Raw genomic sequence first — 27,844 nt, 5'->3', positions numbered from 1 at the left:
ATGTTTGCTGAAGAGTTCAGGGGAAGCAAAAAAGAAGATGTACCAAACACCATATTCCAGAAACCAAAAACATTTCCCAATAGATGTTTTTGTTACCCCCAAGTTCTTCCTTATTTGCCAGCCAGTCTCACTTTTTCTTCTTCCTTTATTTTTTCCACAAATATGGTTTTCCTCTTTCTCTCAGCTTGCTTCTCCCACCAAAACAGAATATCAAGCAAAATACTGCCATGAAATTAAAAGCAGCATATTTACTGCATGTCAGAGAAATATAGAAGAACTTTAGACTCATAACCTGGAGACCTGGATTCAAACCCCAACTGTGCCACCAAATCATCAGGCAATTTTGGATAAGCCTTTCCATGTATCCAGGCCTGCAATCCCAAAACAGAATGCTGAACCAAATAAACTCTAAAGTTTTTTTTAAAAGTACATGGATAATTATTATGATTGTTTCAATGAAACTATTAAATGATACTAAATCTTTCCAATTCTATAGTTGAATTCAATGTGTAATTATATGTTTAAACAATTCTTCCTACTTTTGCTTCTGCACCCTTAGATTTGGAGTCATTAGCTCAGTTGCTTAACATGTTAACATCTATGTTTATGCATAAGGTTCAGTTTTCTGCAAAATCAGCTAAGCTTATTTTGGGTTAAAAAAAAAAAAAAACTATTGAACTCATTCAGCATGCTAGTATTTCAAAGCAACCAGCCAACAACTGCCGTTTCCATTGTCTATTTTTCCTGTTAGGCTGAGAAGAGTGAAATTTACTGATGTTTTCCCAACCCCAGCTTTCCTACTGTGCAAAATGAATAGTTAAGCAGAACATTAGCAGAACAGTTTCATTTCTTACTCTAGCAGTGAAGACTTCCCTCCACTGTGACACAGAAGGAAGCACACTTCAAGACAATACATTTATTTAGTGGATATGAACGTCTTTTGACTAGAAAAAGAAATAACAATCATCTGCAGTACTTTAAATAGCAAACATCTGCTTTTCCTAACATATTTCAAATACTTTGAATTTCCTGATTAGTTGTTAAATGAGAACTGTATTTCTGAAAGACATAATGAGGCAGTTTAAAGATGAGTCTTAAATGATCTTCAAAGCAAAATGAAGAAAAATGCTCATGCGTTCAGTAAGGATGTTTCAAACAGAACCAAAAGCTCCATAATGTGAATAAATAAAAAATAATGCTTTCAATTATCTGCATTTATACCAAAAGTTCTATTAAATATTGCAAGCGAGGGAAGATGATATAAATGAACAGAGCACAGATAAATGAATATATAGCACTATAGTCTTACAGCATGGCAACAAAATCCATGATGCTATTAAAGAAGTCTGCTTGACTAAGCCAAACATGAAGATTTCAGAAGTAATGACATGAAGCATCTTTGTGAGCAGAACACAAATGTGTGCATATATCATGGAGTAGGTTCAAGAAGTGTATATGCAAACACATCTACGAGCAATTGCTTCAGGCTGAGAGCTATAGATTTATTTTGGCAATTATCAGCCTTTCTTCAGCAATTGTTAATACAAAATGCAAAGGATCATTTATTTTTCTCATAAAAGTTTATAAAAGGGGCACTGAATAAATATTTCCAGGTGACATATTTGCTTTATTTTTCAACCTAATTCTTTTCCTGCTCCATGGTTTAAGAAAGTTATCACTGGGGAGATAAGTATTCAAGTCAAATACCAAAGAACAACAACAATGAGGGGAAAATATGGATTCTATCAGCAATGAAAGTTAAGGATCTAACACTTAAAAAAAAAATCAAATATTTATTGAGTACCTATTCCATACCAGACTGTACCAGAGAATGAAGATCCAGAAAAAGAAGAGTTTAAAGGAACTCACTGTCTATTCATGGATAAAAACAGAACAAGTAAACAAAAAACCTTTAATATTATGAGGGTCATAAACATAGTATATATAATATACAAATTATTTAGAGAACACAGACAAGAGAGAAATAGATTCTGCCAGAGAATAACTAAGAATAAGAATTAGAAAGGGAACATGTGAACTCGACCTTTATATGTGAGTAGAAGACAGAGAAGGGTATTGAAGACATATTTCTTCAAATTGTATGACTAACAATAAAATTTTGAGTTATATGTCTTCAAGACCTCTTTTCAAACTCCTACGACTGCTCTATATATACTGATGAACTGATTTATAAACATATTGTGTGTATAGAATGCTATTATAGCTTACTTTTATTTATAAAAAGGGATATCAAATATATGTGTACATATTAATATGTATACACAAATGTATACATTTCAATGCATGCATTTATTTGAAAGGATACACAATTTGAATCTCAAAGGCAGGATTCTGAGGGACTACGTACTCTATGCCGTTTCTGTACTATTTGAATCATTTACCCAATCCCCATGTATTGCCTAATTAAATAAATGAATAAATTAGTTAAAACAAAACACTTTGGCTAATATAACTAGTAAATAACATATTTTTATTTTACTCCAAACATTCTCAGGGATGTCAAACCCATTCAGCATGTGTCATACTGGCTTCTGATTTTTAAGGGAACTAAAACTTATTGGAAACATATACGCTACCATATGTAAAAGAGATATGCAGTGGGAATTTGCCGTATGATTCATGGAACTCAAACTGGGGCTCTATGACAACAAAGAAGGATGCAATGGGGTGGGAGGGAGGGGGCATATATATACCTATGGCTGATTCATGTTGACGTATGACAGAAACACAATATTATAAACCAATTATCCTTCAGTTAAAAATAAACACATTTAAAAACAAAATGATAAAACTTAGGTCTCAGGCCAAGGGTTGTGGCCAAAAGACTTCTCACGTTTTGGCACACTTGGGCAGCAAAGGTTAATCAGAAATATGGAGAGGAAAATACTGTGTTCCTCATTAAGAATGCTGAAACTATATCTTCTCAATATGAAGACAATTATTCAATATGATCAACCCAGCAAAAGAACTGGACCAGTGCAAAGGGGGAACAACCCAATTAAACAAGTTGTTTCATCAATAGTTGGGCCCAATTTCTAACTGCAAATGGGCTCAAACATGCATATATATTCATATATGCAATATACATTCATTTTTGGAACCCCCCCCCCAAAAATGAATTTATTTTTTGGGCTCCAAAATCACTTCAGATAGTGACTGTAGCCATGAAATTAAAAGATACTTGCTCCTTGGAAGAAAAGCTCTGACCAAACTAGACAGCATACTAAGAAGCAGAGACATTACTTTGCCAACAAAGGTCTGTCTAGTCAAAGCTTTTGTTTTTCCAGTAGTCATATATGGATGTTAGAGTTGGACTATAAAGAAAGGTAAGCGTTGAAGAATTGATGCTTTTGAACTGTGGTGTTGGAGAAGACTCTTGAGAGTCCCTTCCTTGGACTGCAAGGAGATCCAACCAGTCCATCCTAAAGGAAATCAGTCCTGAATATTCATTGGAAGGATTGATGCTGAGGCTGAAACTCCAATAATTTGGCCACCTGATGAGAAGAACCTACTCATTGGAAAAGACCCTGATGCCGGGAAAGATTAAAAGTGGAGGAGAAGGGGACAACAGAGGATGAGATGGTTGGATGGCATCACCGATGCAATGGACATGAGTTTGAGTAGGCTCCGGGAGTTGGTAACGGACAGGGAAGCCTGGCATGCTACAGCGCTTGGGGTCACAAAGAGCCAAACACAACTGAGCGACTGATCTAAACTGAAAATACATTCATATTGAGATAGACAGATACACATTCATTCAGGAAAGCTAGAAAAACTGAAGCCCTGTCATTAGGACAGTATTTCATGTACTAAAGACTCCTTGTCTTTATTCTGGATATTTTTTAACTTGGAATACTTTATCCTTTTCTTCTAAAAATTCACATCTTACCCATCTTTTCAGGTACTTCAAAAGCTTTCTCCTACATTAAATCTGATATTTAGCACTTAACTGAGCTCTTCTTCTATAACTGGAAATCTTATTGCTCTTACAATCACCATCATGGTTAAGTACCAAACAACTCGCTAAAGTTTATGTGTGTTAGGATTAACTCTCCAACTGAATTGTAAATGATACAGATGGCACAGACATTTAAGAAAATAGGCGTGGTCTACTAATCCTAAATAGACCTCAGAATCAATAAATAATACGTCAACATTATCATAGCTAGTTTAGGGAAACCAAGAACATTGAATAAGTTCATCAACTCAGCACAAATATTACACACAAACATCAAAATCAGTGTTTCAGGGAGGAATGAATGGTAATGAGACAGGAAATCAAACATTTTTCAGGAAGGAGGAGACGGAGATTCATTTCCTCTTTCACTGAAGAGTACAAAACTAAATTATGGATAATGCATATGGAGATGGCTTATGCAGTTGTAACTTTGATACCTGAAATCTGAAAAAACAAGTTGTGATATCAAAGACACAACTGCAAAATAACAGTACCTTCGCTACTGCAGGGAGCAAACTTTTCATTCTATTTAGAGGGACCTATAAACTGTTAATGTACATTACAACATAGTGTTTTCAATAAGAAAACATTAAGAAATAAGCACATGGAGACCACTAGTATGGGTTTTTTTACTTTAAATTTTTATCAAATATTATTTTCTTTTGATTTTTCAGCTTTACTTTTTTTTTACTGTGTCTGACAAAAAGCATCCTGTGAAGAATAAAACAACAAATTACCAAAAACATAAGACAAATAATAATTTGCAGGGCCACAACTTTACCAACATGAAGAAATTGATTCTTACAGACATTGGCCAAATAAATTGACTTCCAGTTTGAAATAAACTCCATAATGATCTGAATTCACAAGCCCAAAGCATGTAAAGTGATGTATATGACCAAAAGTCATGAAACACAAAGACATCTTTGATAAATTTTTAATAAATAAACTTAAAGTGACAATAAGATGTGTGTTATTAGGTTTTAGTCTAATTTTATGATGCCTAGACTTTAAAAATGTAGAGCTGTGAGGTTTGCTCATTTGGGTTTATAAGACTAGCAATAAAAAGTTATTCCTAAAAAAAAAAAAAAAAAAAAAAAAACTTATTCCTTTTCTCTGAGACTCTATATATGGAATTTGGGCAAACTCATACCAAGTGAAGGGTCTTTCTTGAGTGACGGCTTCATGACCAAAATAGGATGGCATCTCTGATAGTTGCATATACGAGGTATATAATAATTCCTTATTTAATTAACCAAGCAAAATAACCATTTGAAAACTAATATACAACTTGGAAAAGATTTAAACTAAATAACAGTATCCAGATAAAATCTGATATTATTTCTTCAGTAATTTTTCCATGAGTCTAACTAGAAAATAACTGTGGCAGTGAAGCCCTGCACAGTCATTACATTCAGAAGCAGTTAAAGTGGCATGCTAGTGAATGAATATGATTCTTCCAGGCTTGGCCTTTCTGCTTCCTGATACTATCTTTATATTCTCCTGTCCTCTGTGCTTCTATTTGGATTTGGTCACCTGCTTCACTGCTGGTTTCTGAAAGACTTAGAAATTCAACATTGGGATGCTGCTACTAACATTGTCCCCAGAGTCCTCATTTCACATTCTACAGCCCAGTCACAAGAGGGCACCACACCCTGGGGCCCAAATTCTTGCAAGCTGCCTGCTGTCTTCCACCCACCCTGGTTTCCTGACTGAGCCAATTCATTGGTCTCCTGCTCCTTCTGGACACAGACTATCTCTAATTTTTAAATAGAAACTCTCTCCCCACTCCCCTGCCAAAAGAATTCACTATCAGTCATGATGGACTGAGAGCAAATGGAAAACAAATCCATTCAATGCCAAAACAGCCTAAGTACAAGAGCAAAAGAAAAGTGAGTCTTAGTCACTCAGTTGTGTCCGACTCTTTGTGACCCCATGGACTGTAGCCCACCAGGCTCCTCTGTCCATGGAATCCTCCAGGCAAGAATACTGGAGTTGGCAGCCATTCCCTTCTCCAGGAGATCTTCCCAACCCAGGGACTGAACCCAGGTATCCTTCATTGCAGGTGGATTCTTTACCACATGAGCCACCAGGAAAGCCCCAAATACTTGAAAAATACATGCTGATATAGTCTTCTGACACAGGTATGTTTTAGCTTTTTCAAAAAGAGGAGCTACATGGGTCCCCTCAAAACATTTTAGTTGTGATTGAAGGGGAAAGGTTAGATGTTTGTGCTGAGTGAACCATCATAAACACTGTTATCCAAGAACAAGGGATCCAAATGAAAATGGACATAGTGTGTGGTCTTCCCCACCCTTCATTTCCCACTACCAAATTCATTAGGCAGCTTGCTTTATGGCAACTATTATTTCTAAGAGGTTCTGCTCCCCTAGGTCCACTGCCTGGAGTTCGTTCCTGAAAGCAGAGCACTCGAGCATGACATAGACCTAAGATCCTCATAGGAACAAAAAAGTTCCAATGCTCATGCATGACTTTCAAATCATAATCCCAAACGATCTGTCTGGTTTTATTTCCCAAGGATCTTTTGCCCTAGTCTCTGTTCCAACCCCTCTGGAGCCATGAGGGGACATACCATGCACTTACACACCATATTCCACACAAAGATGCACCACCCAGGTTCCCCTTCAAGGAAGAAGCTGCTAATGGCTACAGCGGATATGGTTGCAGACAGTTTCTAGGTGACAGCATCTTCAGGGTCCACTTCTACCACTTCACTCCTCCTGGGAAGCTCACAAATCAGGGACTGAGTCACGTGGACTCATAAAGGTGCAGCCATTTCAAAGTTACTCTGGACCCTTCGGCAGGGCAGCCCTTGTTCCAGAGCTCCCTAAAATGTGGGCTGAGGTTTTGTGGGGTCTGGTAACAGTCTGACATCTCCTTCTATGTAATTCTGCTTCCTTCCTCTTCTTTTCACAGGTGTTATTCCCTACCAGAGAGCTCGATCCCAAACTCCATCTCAGTATCTGGTTCTGGAAAACTCTATCTGCAACATACCTCCATGAGTCTGATTTTCTTCTTCATTCTCTGATTCCACTCCTGCAAAGTCCAGCTCAAATAATACCCTCAAGAAACACTCCTTGATCCTTCTAATCAGGAATAATTATTCATTTTACTCTGCCCCTTGAATTGTGCTTTTACACCTCCATTGAGAAGTAGCTTTCTGTTGAAGCTAGTAGTTTAAATTGCAAGTTTATTGAGACTACAACTGTGTCTTATTCATTTCTGTATGCCCCACAGTGTATAACAGTTAAAAGAGTTATGAATGATGGGATAAATTAATGTATGATCTAGAATCTGCCTAAACCTCTTCTTTTTTTCCCCTCTCCATTATAACTGAAATGAAATCCTGCCAATATTTCACACACCAGATCCAGCCCCTTCTATTTTTCAGCTATATTTTATATTAGCTTCTGCTTTCTGATCTAGTTAACCAAATCCACTTTGCATGATACACGCTTTTCCTGTCTCATCTGACAGCATGTTCCTTCAAAATACTATTCCAGACCGTCCATCTATGTGAGGCACCCCAGGGTACAACTCTAGCTGTCTCAGTATCTGTGTCTAAAAATATTTATGCTCCATCAGAACAATATTCAGGTTCTCTTAAATCTTTCTAAGACTAGAATAATATTCTCTATATGGCATCGCCAACTCAATGGATATGAATTTGAGCAAACTCTGGGAGATAGTGAAGGACAGGGAAGCCTGGCGTGCTGCAGTCCATGGGGTTGCAAAGAGCCAGATAGATCTTAGTGACTGAACAACAATGAACAATATGGGTAATATACATGTATACAATCTGCTTTAGTCATACATGTATGATCACTTCTCCACTTTCCAAAATGATTGTTTCATCCTTTCTCCTCTCAGTCCTTATACACCTGGGCCTGCCACCACCACCACCACACCAGCCCATCCCTGCCTGATAACTTATCTCATAATTCATCAAATAGTTAAAAGCAAGCAGTAAGAATCTCTCTTCATCACCAAAACTATTGGCACTCAATATGTCTAGTCTATTCCCTGCTTTCCATCTTGTACTATGGACTAGGAACCCCTGTTTCTACCAAAGGCCAGACTCTCCAGTTTTGTGGTGGAGTCTATCTTCAGGACTTCACATCCAAAGGTTCCCCTTGCTCTTGCATTATCAGTGTCCTGGATCATCTCCAGCTCCACACACCACTGTGTCCTAGAATCGTTCCTCTTCAGAAACTCTACTTTGATCCCGAATTCCACTCACCCTCCGATAAAACTTATTTAAAGAGTTGTCTCTAGAAGCCCCCTCCAGGTTTGCACCTCACAGTCTCTAACTTACTTTCCCTTGCCAGATCTGAGTGCCCATGACATCACTGAGATTGCTTTGGATGAGGTCTCTGATGATGTTCATGTTGCCAGATCCAGTGGTGGCTTCTCAGGCTTTATCTTGCCTGACTTTTCAAAGCTGTCAACACAGTTGGCAACTTTAAAAATAAGTAAATAAAAAACAAACTCTTATAACACTCTTAATTTCTACAACACTGCATCCTTTAGGCTTTTCCTAACTCACTGAGGGTTCCTTTGCCTGCTCCTTCATCTCTGCTTGACCTCCAAATGCTGTCAAATCCAGAGTTTTGTCCTTGGGCCTCTTCTTTACCCTCCTAAGTGATCTTATCCAGACACTCGGCTTTAAATATTAATATTATCTAAATGCCTATGACCAACAACTCTCAACCTCCCACTCTTATTTTACTCTTCAATGATCTCCAGACTCACATAGAGCATCGTTACATGAATATCTACTCCGCACCTAAAACCTACGAGCCAAAACAGAAGTCTTGATTTCTGAACCAACACTACCTCCCCTAATCTTTCCATTCTTAGGAACGGGAATTGTCATCTACCCAAATGTTCATGTCACACATCTTGTTGTTCAGTCATTAAGTTGGGTCCGACTCTTTACGACCCCATGGACTGCAGCACGCCAGACTTCCCTGTCTCCTTTTGTCTCCTTTTGCTCAGACTCAAGTCCATTGAGTCAGTGATGCTTATCCAACCATCTCATCCTCTATCATCCCCTTCTCTTCCTGCCTTCCATCTTTCCCATCATCAGGGTCTTATGCAATGAGTCAGCTCTTCACATCAGGTGACCAAAATACTGGAGCTTCAGCTAGTCACAAGTCCAGCAGTTATGTTTGACGTCTTTCCCTCACCTTTCACGTTAATAAACACTGCCACCAGAACATATCTGAATCTATTCACATCTCTCCATCTCCGCTACTGCCACCCTAGGCCCAATGACTGACTCCTTCACTTCAATGACTGCAAAATCTGCCTATTGATCTCCTTGCTTCTGCTTTAGGACTCTTAAAAGCCATTCTCCAGTAGTTAGAATGAGCTTTTATAATGTATTAGACTAACTTACTCTTCTACTAAAACCCTCAAATAGTTTTTCCATTGCACTTAGTAGAATGTGCCTTCGGGCTTCTCCTACCAACCCACACTCCCTCCCCACTTCCCTGCCCCCATCCACCATGCTGTGCTCACATGGCCTTCTTTCTACTCCTTGAGCACAGAAGCTCATTCCTGCCTTATTTTGTTCTTCCTCTGTCTGAAATGCACTGTCTTCAATCTTCACATGGCTGACTACTCTTTATCATTCAAGTCTCATTTCCATCGTCACCTCCATAGAAAGGTCTTCCCTGACCACCAAATCTAAATTAATGCTTCCACTCATACTCCGGCCAGGTACTAGAACATCCTCTGCTTTTTTTCCTTCTTCATACTTATCATCTTATGAAACTGTCATTTTCATTTCTCAGATGTTATCTACTCCGTCTCTTTCCCCTTTCAAGAGAACCAACACCTGGCCTGTCTTATTCATCACTGTATCTCTAATGCCCAGAGGAGAGAGGGCACATAATAGATGATCAGTCAATAACTTCTGAGTGAGAATAAATAAAAATTAATCTTTGGATGAGCAGTCACATAAGGCATCCACTGAGAGTTAGGTCCTTCTCTCTTCCATGGCAGTACTTCCCACATTGAAGTAAACTCTTTTCCATTGCCTATCTCTTCTACTATATGCTAATTCTTTGAGGACAAGGACATCTTATCTTTGTATTATTACCAACTAGCATAATTCTTATCATAGAGTAAGGTGTACTACAAATATTTGTTGAAGAAATAAAATAAAACAAGGTTGTGGAGGAAGAAATGTGACATAGATCCTATGGATAAGTACAAAGGTGACCCTCACAAGAGGCTGGATAATGACCACAGCATTTGAGCCCAATCATCACAGAGAAGTGAAGCATTACATACAGGTTTAAACTTCAGAACTTTAAAGTCATTATTAACACTCTAGCCTATTTAAAGTTATGCAAATCCTACATCATTTTCAGATGACATTGGTGTGATACAGGGGTTCAAATTCCTAAACAAGATGCTTGGGTAACAGGAAGACAGTGTCAGAGTTCTCTGAGATATTTGAATTCCTAAAACTTATGGAATATATCTCAGACTATTTTTCAATTCAATTAGTTTTTATGAAGTATCCACAGAGGGCATGACACTGTACACAGTGTGGACTATGGATCTGAATATGCTATGTCAAAGCAGGTCAAAGATTTATAGGTCCCAGTGGAAAAAATCAGCTTATTCTATTTATTATATTATTTTTGTGTCAGAGAAAAGTCATTAAAATGTCATGACCACTTGCTTGACCTGTGATCCAAGTCTGGAAAAAAATAAAGTCCAAATTGCTACAATTGGCACCGTGTAATAAAGGTCATACACTATCTTCTCAGGACATGTAGAAAGGATTTGTTTGTTTAGTTTTTTAACAGGAAACTCATCTGAAAGAAGATGCAAATGAAAGAACCTTGACATTTTTAAGCACAGTCATGGAAGAAATAACCCCTTTCCTTGTACAAGAATGCCATCCAAAGAGTAGGTGCTCTAACTGGAGCTATATTGAGAAGAAGAAAAAAAAAGAAAGAGGCTCATCATCACCTACTTACACATACTGAACGCAGATCTCTGTCCTCCAAGGAATTACAAATCAGATGATAAGGCAATGCATGAGTACCAAAAGCTAAAAAGCAGTCACAAGTATTATGTGCTATATACCATCCATAGTAAAAGCTACAGGATTTCAGTGGAGGGAAGGTATTCTGAGGCTGGAGAGCAGAGAAGGTGGGTCCTGAGCAGGGCCATGGAGCAAGGAAGACTACCACTTGAGGTGTCAGTGAGATACTTCCCCAAAATGTGAGTGTGGAGAAAATAATACTGCTTTATGAAACTTAAACTCTGACTCAAAACATGATTGATGCATACAGTCCCTCAATGAAACTAAGCCTCCCAATCTAACAAGCCTTGATTCCAAACTTCTTGAATCTATTAACATACCTAAAGAGAAGTGCACATGATGCTCAAACAGGTCTGCCCATCTGAGCACCCTCCAGATCAGGGCACCAAGACAAATTGAAATAAGGATCCAATGTGAAGATTCTGCTCTGTCAGTAGACAGCCAGGCTGGAAGAGCCTGATGCCATTAGCCATTCCACTCATGTAATTTCCTTTTCTGACTACACATTCACCCAGCAACCTTTTGATAATTAGGTTTCTTGTGTAGTTTGCCTGAAGGGAGCAATGTGCTGGTCAGGGCAACAGGAACATCAGGCCTTCTCAGCAATTAAATTTCTCAATGTAAATGATTGCATTAACATTCTGGCTTTATACATCAGTCTCTTGTGAGCTTTGTTAATACTAATCATCATCCCTGAATTACAGCAATTCTAGAACACAGATAAAATCAATTTTCAGACCCTGCAGAAATGCACATGACTTAGTTTGTCTCAACAGAGTGTTCATTCAAGAGTTTAGAAACCCCAGAGAGAGTATAGTTTAGTCAGGTAACCTAAGACAAATTTGTGTTGAGATTTCAGTATCATGTTAAGGAATTTGGAGTTAACTTTTAGGCAGTGGGAAGTCATTTGTGAAATTTGAAGGGTGGTGGGGGAGCATGTAACATGCAAGGAGATCAAAACAGTCAATCTAAAGGAAATCAACTTTGAATATTCTTGGAAGGACTGATGCTAAACCTGAAGCTCCAATACTTTGGCTACCTGATGTGAAGAGCTGACTCGCTGGAAAAGATCCTGATGCTGGGAAAGACTGAGGACAGGAGAAGAAGGGGTAGACAGAGGATGAGATGGTTGGATGGTGTCATTGACTCAATGGATATAAGTTTGAGCAAACCCTGGGAGATAGTGAAGGACAGGGAAGCCTGGCACGCTGCAGTCCATGGGGTTGCAAAGAGTCAAACATGACTTGGCAACTGAACAACAACAACATAATTGAAACTGCTATTTATCCTGTATTATCTGTTATATTCAGCTCTACTTGGCAGAACTCATGGCTTAACTGAGGAGCTAGCCAAGCAAACAAATGATGACAACACAGTGTCATAAGCACACAGAGTACTCTGAGAGCAACGAGGATAAGGAAGTATTTTTCAGAAGAGAAAACTTACACATTTTTCTATTAGACTTAACATTCTTTCTATCTTCCCTTGTATTTAGAGACTTTTTTAGATAAAACAAATATATCAATATTTCAAAGAGCTTCATAAGTATATGAAGTTTCTGACTCTCTACTGAATACTCTTACCTGGAGAGGCCATAGGCATTTCAAAACTCAACATTTCAAAAGCTAAATTAGCTATCTTCTCTGCTCTTCATAACCATTCTGCTCTTCCTCATGTGTTCCCTACCTTCATGAATATAACCGTAATCCATCCAGTTATTAGTACAGTCATGCTAGACCTTCTTTTCTACCCTCAGCATACAATCAGTCCTAAAGTCTTGTAGATTTTTGCCTTCTTATTACCTCTTAGATTTCTTCTTTTCCAGAGCCACTGCCTCAGTCTAGGTTTTAATCATTTGTCAGCTAGATAGCTGAAAATTCATCTAAATGGTATCCTGCCTTTGTTTCAACTAGTTTCTCTTCTCTCCAGGATATCCCTGGCTTTGAAGCTAGGATAATAGTTCATTTAGTCACTCACCAGACACATATTATATGTCAGGGACTTTTCTAACCATAGGGAATACACTGATGAACAAAACATTCAAGGTTCTTGCTGCTCACAAACCTGATCTTTTAGACAGGATATTGATTGTGAGAAAAAAATGAATAAAGAAATTTTCAACAGTGATGAACACTATAAAGAAAGTACAATTAAATAATGTTGTAGATAGTGACTGGAAGACTGGGTTGTCATGAAGGGCTCTAGGGCAATGGTAGTTAAAAGCTGGATGACAAGAGGCAGCTGTTCATGCAAAGGTCTGGGCTCAAAGTATTTCAGTCAGTGTACCCAGGATGGCTGCAAGTTTAAAATCTTTAAGAAATGAGAAGAAGGCAAGCATGGCTACAATACGAGGATGAGAGAGAGGAAGAGTGGTACAGGATGATATAAGTGAGTCATACAGAGGGCACTCCTGTAGGACATGAGTTTGAGTTTAATTTACATAGTATGGAAAGCTATTGAAAATGTATTAAGGAGAAGAGCTATGATTAATTCATGATTTGAAAGCTCACTTAAGGTTTTTTTTTTTTTTTTTTTTAATGTAGAATGGATTATAGAAAAGTAAGGAAAGAAATAGATCATTCTAGAGTTTAGTGCTAAAGTATAAGTAGGATATACGGTGCTGTGGATGATGCTGACTGTAAAAAAAAGAAGTAGGTATTTTGGGGATATATTTTGGAGCTGAAGCCAATAAGACTTGCTGAGAAATGGGGGGAGGGTAGGAAGCAGAAGCCAAGAACCTGTAACTTGAGTAACAGGGTGAGGATACCGGTGTTACTTTCTGAAATGGAAAAGACTGATGGAGGAGGTTTTAGAGCTTTCAAGTGCCAGTAAGAATCAAGAGTTTTGTTTGGCCAAATTAAGTTTGAATAAGTACCATGAATTCAAATACAGAAGTCAAATAGGCAGTTGAATAAAGAAATATGGAGGTCAACGGAAGATTCATTGCTAGAGATACAAAGCTCGGGAGTCACTGACATGTAGATAATATTTAAAGTCATTGGCCCAGTGTAAAAATAGACTAGAGAAAAGTGAAGGATGAGGACCAAGGCACTCTCATATTTGGAGATCAAGTAAGGGTTGAGGACACAGAAAAGGAGACTAAAAAGGAAGTAGCAATGAGGTGCAATAAGCATCAGGCGAGTATGATGTCAAGGAAACCAAGAGAAAAGACTATTTCAAAAAGGAAAGAGTGGTCACACCAGTCAGATCAGAATGGTTATCATTAAAAAGTCTAGAAATAACAAATGCTGGAGAGGGTGTGGCGAAAAGGGAACCCTCCTACATTGTTGGTGGGAATACAAGTTGGTATAGCCATATGGGGGCTTCCCTGGTGGCACTAGTGGTAAAGAATCTTCCTGCAATGCAGAAGACATAAGAGATGTAGATTGGATCCCTGGGTCGGGAAGATCTCCTGGAGGAGACCATGGTGACCCACTCCAACATTCTGGCCTGGAGAATTCCATGAACAGAGGAAACTGGCAGGCTATAAACAGTCCATGGGGTCCCAAAGAGTTGGACATGACTGAAGCAACTTATCACCCATGCAGCTAGTATGGAAGTTCCTCAGAAAACTAAAAATAGAATTACCATATGATCTAGCAATCCTGCTCCCAAGAACACACCTGGAAAAACTTATAATTCAAAAAGATACATGTACCCCTATGTTCATAGCAGCACTGTTCACAATAGCCAAACATGAAAACAACGTAAATGTCCATCGACAGATGAATGGACAAAGAAGATGTGGTACATATATAACAGAATACTACTCAGCCATAAAAAAGAATGAAATATTGCAGCAACATAGATTCAACTAGAGATTATCATACTAAGTGTAGTAAGTCAGAAAGAGAAAGACAAATACCATATGATATCACTTATATGTGGAATCTAAAACATGGAACAAATAAACCTATCTGCAAAATAGAAACAGATTCATAGACATAGAGAACACACTTGTGGTTGCCAAGGTTGCACTGAGGGGGAGAGGATGAACGGAGAGTTTGGGGTTGGTAGATACAAACTATTTAGAATGAATAAAGTCCTAATGTATAGCACAGGAAATTATACTCAATATCCTATGATAAACCATATGGAAAAAATATTTTTAAAATATATATGTATAACTGAGTCACAGCAGAGATTGCCACAACACTATAAATCAACTATACTTCAAAAAATAAAAATGAAAGTGGCAAGAGTAGTCACCTTTGTCAAATGCTGTTGTGAAATTAAAATAAAAGATGTTGCCCACTATACTTGGCATGATGGAAATCATTGGTGACCTTTTCAAAATCAGTTTGAGGAGAGCTGTAAATAAATCTGTACTGGAGAGAAGGTGACAAAGGGGAGAAAGAAGAAATGACAAATAGAGACAAGTGAAGCAAATCTAACCATGCAACTCCCCTGACCTGAAACTAACACAGCATTGTTAATCAACTATACTCCAATATAAAATAAAATTTAAAAAAAGAGCAGACGCTTGCCATTCATTTCATGCCCTTTAGAATAAAGGTCAAACTCCATGCCTTCAAATATACAATGCTCTTCAGTATCTGGGTTCTTGCAACCTAAGCAAATTTATCTCCCAACCATACTCTTCCTCCTACTACTGTAAATACTTGTAATAGTCTAACATGAGTCATGCAAAGTCTCTTCCTCCATACACATCTCTGGGTTACTCCTTGCCCTTTCCTACACAAAGAAAAATTCTTATACATCCTTCAGTCCCCTTCAAGAATGACCATATCAGGCAAGCAGTGCCACTCCCTTCCACATGATTTACTCTCCTTAGAGCTTCCACTGCAACCTGAACATCTACATAGTGTTTACCTTACTACACTGCAGTATTCTTGCTTTCCAAAAATTCATTCTTTATTTTAATATAAAAAATAAACCCTTCAACCTTAAAGAATGTCACTTGTTTTCATATTGTTGTAGAGAACACTTATAAGATAGGAGCATCTGCTACCAGTTCCAAAGATTTCACATATACTTTAGAAAAAGTATTGTTGGATTCAAACAAACATCAGTGTAGAGGAACAAACATCTCTGTCTTCTTATTTTTCCATAATTTTACTAAATCATCACTAGGAAAGTTGGTAATGGGGATGTCACATAATTATGCCAACGTTTGGTAATGACAGTGAAATCAGCCATCCCAATCCAGCTAAATTATAAAAACATGACCTTTAGTAAGGTCATGACCTTGTACTCCCTGATATCCCATGGGCCAATAGTAGACTTGAGTTATAATGTGTAGATTCTTTTTGGTCATAGTTGCAAAAGAAGTCTTGAAATTCTTGATGGTTTGACATCTTTTGGAAAGAAGTAAGCTAGGAGGCAGACTGCTGATCTGGATTTGCTCAGATGGACACCATTCCCATATCTTTAAGTGATACATCCAAAGTTCTCTCAGTAAAGTTATGGCCATGACTCCACTAGGTCTGACTATTTTCTTTGATTTTTAATGCCTATTGTTCTTACCAGCTGTAGCAGCCACTGCTTGGTAAAATTCTGCCACGAAGTCTGGCTCACTGACCTCCAGCTGCCTGAGACATTCACTGCATTCCTGCTCAGCCCAACCTCCAAACCACTGACCCCAAAGATGCAGGTGGCACTCAAACATACGAGGTGGTCAGTTTGCCCTAGACTTTCCAGCAGCAGCTGTAATTTTCCAGGTGCTGTAGAAAATATTCATGCTGAGGACCTGACCAGCTAGCAAGTCAGTGAAGAATACACTTCATTTCCTGGGAAGTGATGAAAGACATTGGGGGAGGGGAAGAGTTAGAAACACTGTCTGGTACTGAGGGTAAGGGAGAAGGGAACGACAATGGCATGGAAGAGGAAGATGATCCCAGTGGCATCCTCCCCTTTTTTCTCACAGGGCACCCAGAGACCATCATAAGAGTGTTTAGACTCCAACTGTCACCGCCACTTACATGTTTCTACATTGCAGGCTTTGCTTTGATTACAACACTCCTCTCCCCTCACTCTATGACACAAACACAGGCAAAAGAATAAGAACAAACTGTAGAGTTTAGGAGCATTTCTAGGAGATTTGTGTCCCTGGTACTGGATATAGATCTTGCACACAGCAGTGTTCTCCTGGTGCTTCCTAAACAAAAGCTTCTAAAAATACAAATTTCATTGTCAATTTCTTAAAATTCTTCAATGTCTTTTCTGAGTCTATCAAATAAAATACCAAACACACTGATACATTGAATAAGTGCTTGATGATTTTGCTCATTGTTGCCTCTTCAGCATCATTTCTCTCTACCTCATCCTGATCTTCTTCATACACTGGGTGTGCACCAAACCATTTCCAGGACAGTTTTTCTCAGGTTTCTGTATGCTGAGGTGTGCTGCCAACTTTTCTTGGAATATCTTTAAGAACGAGCTCAAGGGTCACCTCTCCTCTTAGGTTTTTCCAGATTCACCTCGCCCTACTCCTAGCACACTAGACACTCTTCATTTCCCATGCCTGGGTCAGTAACTCTGTTATTGCACTCATCACATTTATCCTTTTATCTTCTTCTCCTCCTACTAGATTGCAAGCTCTGTTGAACAGGAACTTTGCTCAGTTCATCTTTGTATTTCTAGCAGCCAGTACATTGCCTGACACATAACAAGCACACAGTTAATGAATACTTTTCTTTAAATCCTTTGATTTAAAGGTGATTTCAAGGTTTAATATTATCTTTTAGATTGATTATTTTCATTATTAGGAATAATTTGTAGGTAGTGACTCTTTAAAGTGCAAAAACATTAATAAAGAACAAATTCACTTATTGAGGAATACAAGGGATAGGCCATGAATTTTAAAGATGTCTGTTAGTCCACAACTTCCTGTAGATTAGAGTCACAATGATAAATAACTGATCACATTAGACCATTTGCTCCAATCAAAATGAGGCAAATAAATGCCAAGTCAAAGCATATCTTCAATTCACATTTGCATTCTGAAGAATTAGCCATTCAGGGAAATTATTTGTTTTTATTTCCTTCCACATTTTGAGACTACATAAAAGTCTTCAAAGGAGTGATAAGACATAGAGTTTTTATTTCAAACTGTTTTATAAATCAAAATGATTCTGAAACTCTTTCAGACATTTTTACAACTTGGGACCTACATTTTTTACTGACCTTTGTGTACTTTTTTCAATAAATTTTCCTCACATTTTTCCTTGATGATGGACTCCACTTCTAGACATTTAAGTTCCCTCTACAGTGACAAGAGGGCTTCCCAAGTGGCTCAGTGGCAAAGAATATGCCTACCAACACGGGAGACACAGGTTCAGTCCCTGGGTTGGGAAGATCCCCTGAAGAAGGAAATGGCTACCCACTCCGGTATTCGTTCCTAAGAAATTCCATGGACAGAGGAGCCTGGTGGGCTACAGTCCATGGGTGTCACAAAAGAAGTTGGACACTACTTAGCAACTTAACAACAACAATAGTGACAAGACATATACCAGTTACTTCAAAAAGAATAAAAGTTCATGAGGACTGCATAAACTTAGGAGACGGCACTGTGTTATCACGATAATTGAAGTTGTCTACTTAATAATGGCACTTTAGAAATTACAGAAGTTTTGTTGAGCATCAGCAGAGCTATATGCATATATCACAAAGCCCAGAAACTGAACTCTTCCTTCTCTGCTTTGGCATTAAAAGTTGAATCATAAAGACAGGAAGAGGTCTAAGACGATATAGTAGAGAGATCCTGAACTCATCTCCTTCCATGAACACACCCAATTTGCACCTATATACAAAGCAACTCATCCTGAGGGTTGATTGAATAGCTCTACAAATAGAAGAACCACATAGAAATTGGTAGGAAAGACAGAGAAACACTATACACAGAAACCTCACCCTTGACCACATGACCTACAACAAGGGCAGATATTATTGAGGGATCTGAGTGCAGACTCATCCACCCTGAGACACAGCAAAAATATAAAATAAAAACAACAAACACACTACTTTAAAGGGCACCTAGATTACATGGAAAGAAATCCATTTACTAACCTTAGAGCTCCTGCTAAACTGGCAGAGAACTACTGGAACTCTCTCTAATATGAGAGGAACTGGCAAGGGCCATTGTTTGAATCACCTCCAGAACTCTCTGCGGCCCACAACCACCCCAGCTCCCGCCATCCTACCAAGACGGCCTCAACATGGCACACCCAGGGACTGTCCCCAGCCAGAGCCGCCTCCTATTCTAGCTGTTCCACCAAGGCAGCTTCAGGATTGCCTCCAGCTCATGCTCACCCTACCACCTGCAAACCTGCCAAGGCAGACTTGGCACAATGTACCTTGAGATTTCACCCACCTCACACCTGCTCCAGCTCCAGTGAGCCTGCCAAAGCTAGCAGGTGCAAACAGTCTACATAGTAGACAGTCCCATACAAGGCCACTCCTTCAGAGTAGGAGAGGTGGCTATTTTGCATAATTCATAGAAACAAATGCCAAGAGTCAAACAAAATGAAGAAACAGAGAAATATTTTCTCAGTGAAAGAACAAAATAAAACAGTAGGGAAAATCCTAATGAAACAGAGGTAAATATTTTACCTGACATAGAATACAAAGAAATGGTCATAAGGATGCTCAGTATACTTAGAAGAGAAATGGAGAAATACAGTGAGATCTTCAATGATGACTTAGAAAATATAAGACAGAACCAATCAGAGCTGATGAATACAATAACTGAAAAAGGGAATCATTAGCAGATTAGCTAATACAAAAGAGAAGATCAGCTACGTGGAAGAGAGAATAGCAGAAATCATCCTATCAGAAAAGCAAAGAGAAGAAAGATTTTTTTTTTAAATAAAGGGAATTTAAGGGACTTCTAGAGAAACATCTACCATACTAACATTTGCATTATAGAGGTCCAAGAAAAATAAGAGAGAGAAAGGAGAGAATATATGTTTGAAAACATAATGGCTGAAAACTTCCCTACTCTAGGGAAAGAAAGAGACAGTCAGGTATAGGAAACCTAGAGAGTCCTAAACAAGATGAACCCAAAATGATTCACACAAAGATATATCATAATTCAGGAAGCAAAAGATAGAGTCTCAAAGACAGCAAGAGAAAAACAAGCAATTCCATACAAGGAAAATCCCATAAAGCTATTCAGTTCAGTTCAGTTCAGTTTAGTCATTCAGTCGTGTCCGACTCTTTGCGACCCCATGAATAACAGCACGCCAGGCCTCCCTGTCCATCACCAACTCCCGGAGTTTACTCAAACTCATGCCCATCGAGTCAGTGATGCCATCCAGCCATCTCATCCTCTGTCATCCCCTTCTCCACCTGCCCGCAATCCGTTCCAGCATCAGGGTCTTTTCAAATGAGTCAACTCTTGGCATGAGGTGGCCAAAGGACTGGAGTTTCAGCTTCAGCATCAGTCCTTCCAATGAACACCCAGGACTGATCTCCTTTAAGATATACTGGTTGGATCTCCTTGCAGTTCAAGGGACTCTCAAGAGTCTTCTCCAACACCACAGTTCAAAAGCATCAATTTTTTGGTTCTTAGCTTTCTTCACAGTCCAACTCTCACATCCATACATGACCACTGGAAAAACCATAGCCTTGACTAGACGGACCTTTGTTGGCAAAGTAATGTCTCTGCTTTTTAATATGCTGTCTAGTTTGGTCATAACTCTCCTTCAATTTCATGGCTGCAATCATCATCTGCAGTGATTATGGAGCCCAAAAAAATAAAATCTGACACTGTTTCCACTGTTTCTCCATCTATTTCACATGAAGTGATGGGACCAGATGCCATGATCTTAGTTTTCTGAATGTTGAGCCTTAAGCCAACTTTTTTACTCTCCTTTCTATTAGCTGATTTGTAAGCAGACACTTAACAGATCAGAAGAGAATGGCAGGATATATGTAAAGTGCTGAAAGAAAAAATAATTACAGTCCAAAATACTCTATCTGGCAAAGTTACAGAATTCAGAATTAGAGAAATAAAGAGTTTCCCAGTCAAGCTAAAATAAAGTTCATCACCACCAAACTGAACTTACAAGAAATGCTAAAGGATTTCCTTTAAGTGGAAAAGGTCACAATAGAAATGTTTAAATATATGAAAAAAGAACCTCACTGGTAAAGGCAAATATATAGGAACGGTATGAGATCAGTTGCTTGAAAAGCTAGCTTTAAAAGGCAAAAGCAGTGCAATCAACCACAATGAGCAGCCCAAAAGATACTCAAAATTAAAAGATTTAAAATATGATGTCAAAAACATAAAATGTGAGGGGAGGTAAAAATGCAATGCTTTTAGATGCCTTCAAACTTAAGAATATCAGCTTAAAATAGATGACCATGTATTCAGGTCAGTGTATACAAACCTCATGGTTAAACAAGAAACTTAATGATACACAAAAATAAAGAGAAAGGAATCCAAACAAAACAATAAAAGAATACATAAAACCATAGGGAAGTAACCAAGAGAGGAAGATGAGAACAGAGAACTACAAAAACAACCAGAAAACAATTAACAAAACGGCAATTAGTATATACCTACCAATAATTACTTTAAATGCAAATGAATTAAATTCTCCAGTCAAAAGATATAGGGTAACTTAATGCACTAAGAAAAAGACTCATCTAATATGTTGCTACAGGGGACTCAACTCAGCTCTAAAGACATAAAGAGGGTGAAAGTGAAGGGATACAAAAAGATATTCCATGCAAATGGAAACAAAAAGAAAGTTGGGGGAGTAATACCCATATCAGACAAAATAGACTTTTATAAAAGACTTTAACTAGAGACAAAATGGGCATTAAATAATGATAAAGGGGTCAAAACAACAAAAGAATACAACATATAATAACATTTATACACCCAACAAAGGAGCACCTGAATATGTAAAGCAAAATATAAACAGATATAAAGAAAGACACAGGAATACAATAACAGTTCTACTTATACCAATCATCCATAAAGAAAAGCAATAGGAAAATACTATGAACAGGCAGATTCTTTACTGTCTGAGCCACCAGGGCAGCCCTATAAACAGTTGCCAGATGCCATCTAAGCGGATAACCTAGAAGAAAGAGACACATTCCTAGAAACATAAAATCTTCCAAGATTTCCAAGACTCTATCTTCAGAATAAATAGAAAATTTGAACAGACCAATCACTAATAATGATATTGAATCAGTAATTTAAAAAGTAACTCTCAACAAACAAAGGTCACAGTACTAGATGGCTTCACGGGGGAATTCTACAAAACATTTGAAGAAGAGTTATCTATTCTTCTTAAACTATTCCAGAATATTGAAGAAAAGGGAATACTTTTGAATTTATTCTATGAGTCCAGCATTACCCTGAACAAAAATCAAACAGACACACAAACACAGAGAAAATTACAGACAAATATCCCTGATGAGCACAGAAGCAGAAAGTCTCAAAAAAATTTAGCAAACAGAACGCAACAATGCATTAAAGTAGAATTTATTCCAGGAATTGAAGGATGGTTCAGTAGCTGCATTCAATGTGACACTACATTAACAAAATAAATGATGAAAATCATATGATCATCTTAATAAATAAAGAAAAAAATGACAAAATTCAACATCCATTTATGACACTCTTAACAAAGTGTGGCTAGAGGGAACATACCTCAACATAATAAAAGCCACATATGACAAATCCACATCCAACATTACGCTGAACAGTAAAAACATGGAAGATTTTCCTCTAAGATCAAGACAAGGATGCCCAATCTCACAACTTTCATTCAACATGGCATTGGGGAGTCTAGCCAGACAAGAAAAAGGAATAAAAAACAACCTAGAGGGGTAGGATGGGGTGTGAGGTGAAAGGGAGGTTTCAAGAGGGAGTGGACATATACACATTTATGGTTGATCTTTGTTGATGTATGACAGAAACCAACACAATATTATAAAGCAATTATCTTCCAATTTAAAATAAATAAATTTTAAAAAAGGGGAAAAGGGCATTCAAATTAGAAGGGAAGCAATGAAACTATTACTATCTGTAGATAACATGACTACATAGAGAACACACTAAGACTCCACCAAAACACTATCAAAACTAATGAAAGAGTTCAATAAAGTTGCAGGATAGAAGTTTAATAGACAGAAATTTGTTGCCTTTCTGTACACTAAGAATGAAATATTAGAAATGAAGCAAACAATCTACCCAATGTTGCATCAACAAATAAAATACCTAGGAATAAATTTAACATAGGAAGTAAAATATCTTTACTCTGAGAACTATAAGACATTGATAAAAGAAATTGAAGATAACACAAATAAATGGAAAGACACTCTATGCTCATAGATTGTAAGAATTAATATTGTTGAAATGTCCATATTACCCAAAGCAATCCATAGATTCAGTGCAATCCCTTTTGAAATACCTATAGCATTTTTCAAAGAACCAGAAAAAATAATCCTAAAATTTGTATGGAATCACAAAAGACCCCAAAGAGCCAAAACAATCTTGAGAAATAACCAAGCTGGAGGTATCACAGTCCCTGATTTCAAACTATACTACAAAGCTGTCGTCACTAGAACAGCATGATACTGGCACAAAAGCTGACACACAGATAAATGGAATAGAATAGACGGCTCAGAAGTAAACCCACTCTAATATGGTCAATTAACCTACAATAAAGGAAGCAAGAATGTACAATGGAGAGAAACAGTCTCTTCAATAAATAGTGTTGGAAAAACAAGATAACTAATTGCAAAAGAATCCAACTAGACAACTTTCTCACACCATAAACAAAGTAAACTCAAATGGATTAAAAATTTAAATGAAAGATGTGAAAACATAAAACTCCCAGAAGAAAACATAAGCAGTAACCTCTTTGACACTGGTCTTAGCAATATCTTAGCAATGTCTCCAAATATCCCATGGCTACAAAAGCAAAACTAATACAACTAGTTCAAACTAAAGAGTCTTTGCACAGTGAAGAAAACCACCAACAAAATGAAAATGCCACCTACTAAACTAGAGAAGATATTTGCAAACAATATATGTGATATCCAAAATATATAAATAACTCATACTATTCAATATCAAAAAATAAACAACCTGACTTAAAAATCAGTAGAAGACCTAAATGGACATTTTCCCAAAAAAGTCAGATGGTCAACAAGCACCTGAAAAGGTACTCAACATCGTTAGTCATCAGGAAAATGCAAATCAAAACCACAATGAGATATCACCTTACATGTGTCAGGATGGCTTTGTCAAAAAGACAGGAAACAATAAGAACTGCCAAGGATGTATGAGAAAAGGGAAACCTGGTGAACTATCAGTGGAAATATAAATCAGTACAGCCACTTTGGAAAATAGTATGGAGGTTTCTTTAAAAACTAAAAATAGGGCTTCCCTGATGGTCCAGTGGTTAAGTATCCAACTGCTAATGGAGGGGACATGGGTTCAATCCCTGGTCTCGAAAGATCCCACATGCCATGGGGCAACTAAGCCCATGTGCCACAACTACTGAGCCAGTACTCTAGAGCCCGCAAGCTGCAACTACTGAGCCCATGTGCCACAACTACTAAAGCCCATGATCCACAACAAGAGAAGCCACCGTAATGAGCAGCCTGCACAGCACAGCCGGAGGATAGCCCCCTCATGCTGAAGCTAGGGAAAGCCTGTGTGCGGCAACAAAGATCCAGCACAGGCAAAAACAAAAATTAATAAAGAAGTAAATATAAAAACAAAACCAAAAACAGAAGTACCATATGATTCAGCAATTCCACTTCAAGGTATTTATCTGAGGAAAATGAAAACACTAGTTCAAAAAGATATATGCAGCCTATGTTCATTGCAGTACTATTTACAATATTCAAGATATGGAATCAACCTAAGTATCCATCATTATATGAATGGATAAAGATGTGGTATGGTGTGGTATAGTGTATGTGTGTAATGGAATATTACTCAGCCATAAAAAAGTGAAATCTCACCATCTGTGACAGTATTATAGACATAGAAGGTGCTATGCTAAGTGAAATAAGTTAGAGAAAAACAAATACCATATGATTACATTTATATGTGGAATCTAAGAAACAAAATAAAAGAACAAACAAAACAGAAACAGATTCATAAATACAGAGAACTGATAGTTGCCAGAGGGGAGAGACATGGTAGGACAGACAAACGGTGAAGGGAATTAACAAGGTACAAACCTCCAGTTATAAATAAGTCACAGGAATATAATATATACATAGGGAATAGAGTCAATAATATTTTAACAATTTTCCATGGTGACAGATGGTAACTAGCATAATGAATAAAAATATTAAATCACTATGCTGTATACCTGAAACTAATATAATATTGCATGCTAATTACAATAATAAAAAATATTGAATCACAGAGTCACAGAGTTTCAAGGTTGGAAAGAAATCAGAGGTCAATTAGTGCAACTCCTTTATATGAATGAATCCCCTTCACAACATTCATAATAAATGCCCTTCAGTCTCTCCTTAAATCCCTTCATGATAGTGAATTTAACCTTTTCCCAGTGCCTCAGGTAAAAATAAGCACATCTTATTACATTCCAGACAGATTTGTACCATTTATAACAATAGTTATTTTCAGCATTGTGAAACCTATCAATTTGATTAGTATGAGTCATAGGTCCTTCGTCTCCTTTGTATATAGAGAAGGGAAAAAATCAATTATGGAACATTCAAGGTTTTCATTTCTATTTACCTGTCTGCCTATAAGCTACTTCTTTCAAGAATGAATATTCTGACTTAGTGAAATGACTTAAAACTGGATGCAACAGCATTATTAAAATAGAAATAGAAATTCAAAATCCTGAAAAGAAATGCTCGACTCAAAGGCTAATGTAGTTGATGGCACTGAAATTAAATTATCAGTGGGCTTTCTACAAGTCAGGACAAAAGGAGAAACAGTAGCTTATAGCTCTCTTTATATAACAGAAGAAAGTATACCAACTTTCCATTAAATGAAAATTTTTCTTAGTTGTAAAATTGTAAGAGAAATTTCTCATGTAGCAGCTTGTAAAAGAGATTTATTTCTCAGTTTTCTATGTGCATTCATTTTTGCCCTCTAATGTACTGCCAAGAATACTGCTAAACATCCCTTAAACTTTTACAAAAATCTCACAACCTCAATCCAATGCTAAAATTCTATTGACTATAGGGGACAAAGCACAGGGACTGGTTAATTCCTTTCCAAACGGGACTATCAAAAACACTGTTTGTGGAACTTCCCTGGAGGTCCAGTGGTTAAGAATCTGTCTTCTAATATAGGGAATCAGGTGTGATACCTGGTTGGGGAACTAAGATCCCACACACTGCAAAGCAACTAAGCCTGTGTGCTGCAACCCAATCAATGCAGCCAAATAAATATTTCTTCAAGAACTGTTGTTTGTTGTCAACATTATGGGACATTAGCTTCCATATACGCCCAATTCTTAGCTTAGTTAATGTTTAGTCACTAAGTCGTGTTTGACTCTTGGTGACCCCTTGGACGGTAGCCCGCCAGGCTCCTTCTGTCCATGGGATTTCCCAGGCAAGAATACTAGAGTGGGTTGCCATTTCCTTCTCCAGGGGATCTTCTTGGCCCAGGATCAAACTCCTGCCTTGGCAGGTGGATTCTTTACCGCTGAGCCAGCCAGGAAGTCCCTCTTATCTAAGTAGATGGGGACAAATGAGAAACTAAGCTAATCTCTTCTATGGAATTACCATCATTCCTTCACTTCTCTTGCAAACAACTACAGTTGGGTGATCACTGGGCACAAAATGATGTTCTTGTGAACTGAAGAGGTATACAGAACATGGTGAATGGTGAGCAGACAGTGCTGTGACGGTCTGCTGGAATATCTGATAAGACTTGGGATCTCTCAAAAAGAAACTGACATTATGTAAGTAACATGTTATTTAAGCTGGCCTTGATGCAGAGGTAATGTGAAGAAGGTGGGGTTTCTCACTTGCTCTTGAAACACCTCAACTATTTTCCCAGAAAATGCATTATAAACCTCTGTATCTAAAAATTTACCAATGAGAGAACTGTGTCTTTCTATAGTTAAGCCCCCATGGTTTTACAATACTTCTCTCCATTCTTAGACTAAAGAATTAGGGGGGAAAAAAAAAGAATTAGGGGGAGGGGGAGGTATACACAATGATTATTTCACCTTTGAAGGCTTTTTTGGTGCTAAGACACCACAAAAGGCCTTTAGTAAAAATAGATTACTTTCCTCACAGTGATCATCACAGTGCTTTAGACTTTACCTGGACTACCTGGTTCTACCAGTACATTCTAAATAACTGAAGACAGATTTTAACCTCCTTCCCCACACCCACAGCCAGTCAGACCAAGCTCTGCTTTCTTCTCTATGGCTAGAAAAGGCATTAACTCTAATCTGTATTTCATCTGTGTAAATTTGATAGCTCCCTTATTATCATTGTTTTTGTTTCTACTGTTGAATCTGGATTATATCTAGAGATCTCTCGAGGTCAATAAACTAGATGCCATTCATACAAATTAGTTACTATAAAATGAATGCAAGTACAATAAAAGTAACCTCCATATCAAATGAGGCTGTTTGTACACTGGTCAATAAAATGTATTCATGGTGTTACCATGGAGAGAATGAGAGAGATTTCAGGCTTACTCTAAAGAGGGCATAGGTACATCTTTGAATGAGTGACTCAAACAAATGACTTGGCTTCTTATAGAATTAGAATAAATTAGATACACATTTGTTTAAAGCTAGGATATTACAGAGACATAACAGTAATGCTAATATACATGC

At 37.7% G+C, this 27,844-nt stretch overlaps 1 protein-coding gene and 1 pseudogene across 2 annotated transcripts in view; both read right to left on the bottom strand.

The window, feature by feature from the left end:
- SLC44A5 (solute carrier family 44 member 5) overlaps positions 1-27,844 on the bottom strand; it is a 429,650-nt gene that overhangs the window by 162,260 nt on the left and 239,546 nt on the right. The gene's annotated exons all lie outside the window — the stretch shown is intronic.
- LOC122437364 lies at positions 16,534-16,933 on the bottom strand (annotated as a pseudogene).

Source organism: Cervus canadensis, chromosome 2 (genome assembly GCF_019320065.1).
Source record: "Cervus canadensis isolate Bull #8, Minnesota chromosome 2, ASM1932006v1, whole genome shotgun sequence".
In the NCBI taxonomy this organism is placed as follows: domain Eukaryota; kingdom Metazoa; phylum Chordata; class Mammalia; order Artiodactyla; family Cervidae; genus Cervus; species Cervus canadensis.
This window is presented reverse-complemented; position numbering and strand designations above follow the sequence as displayed.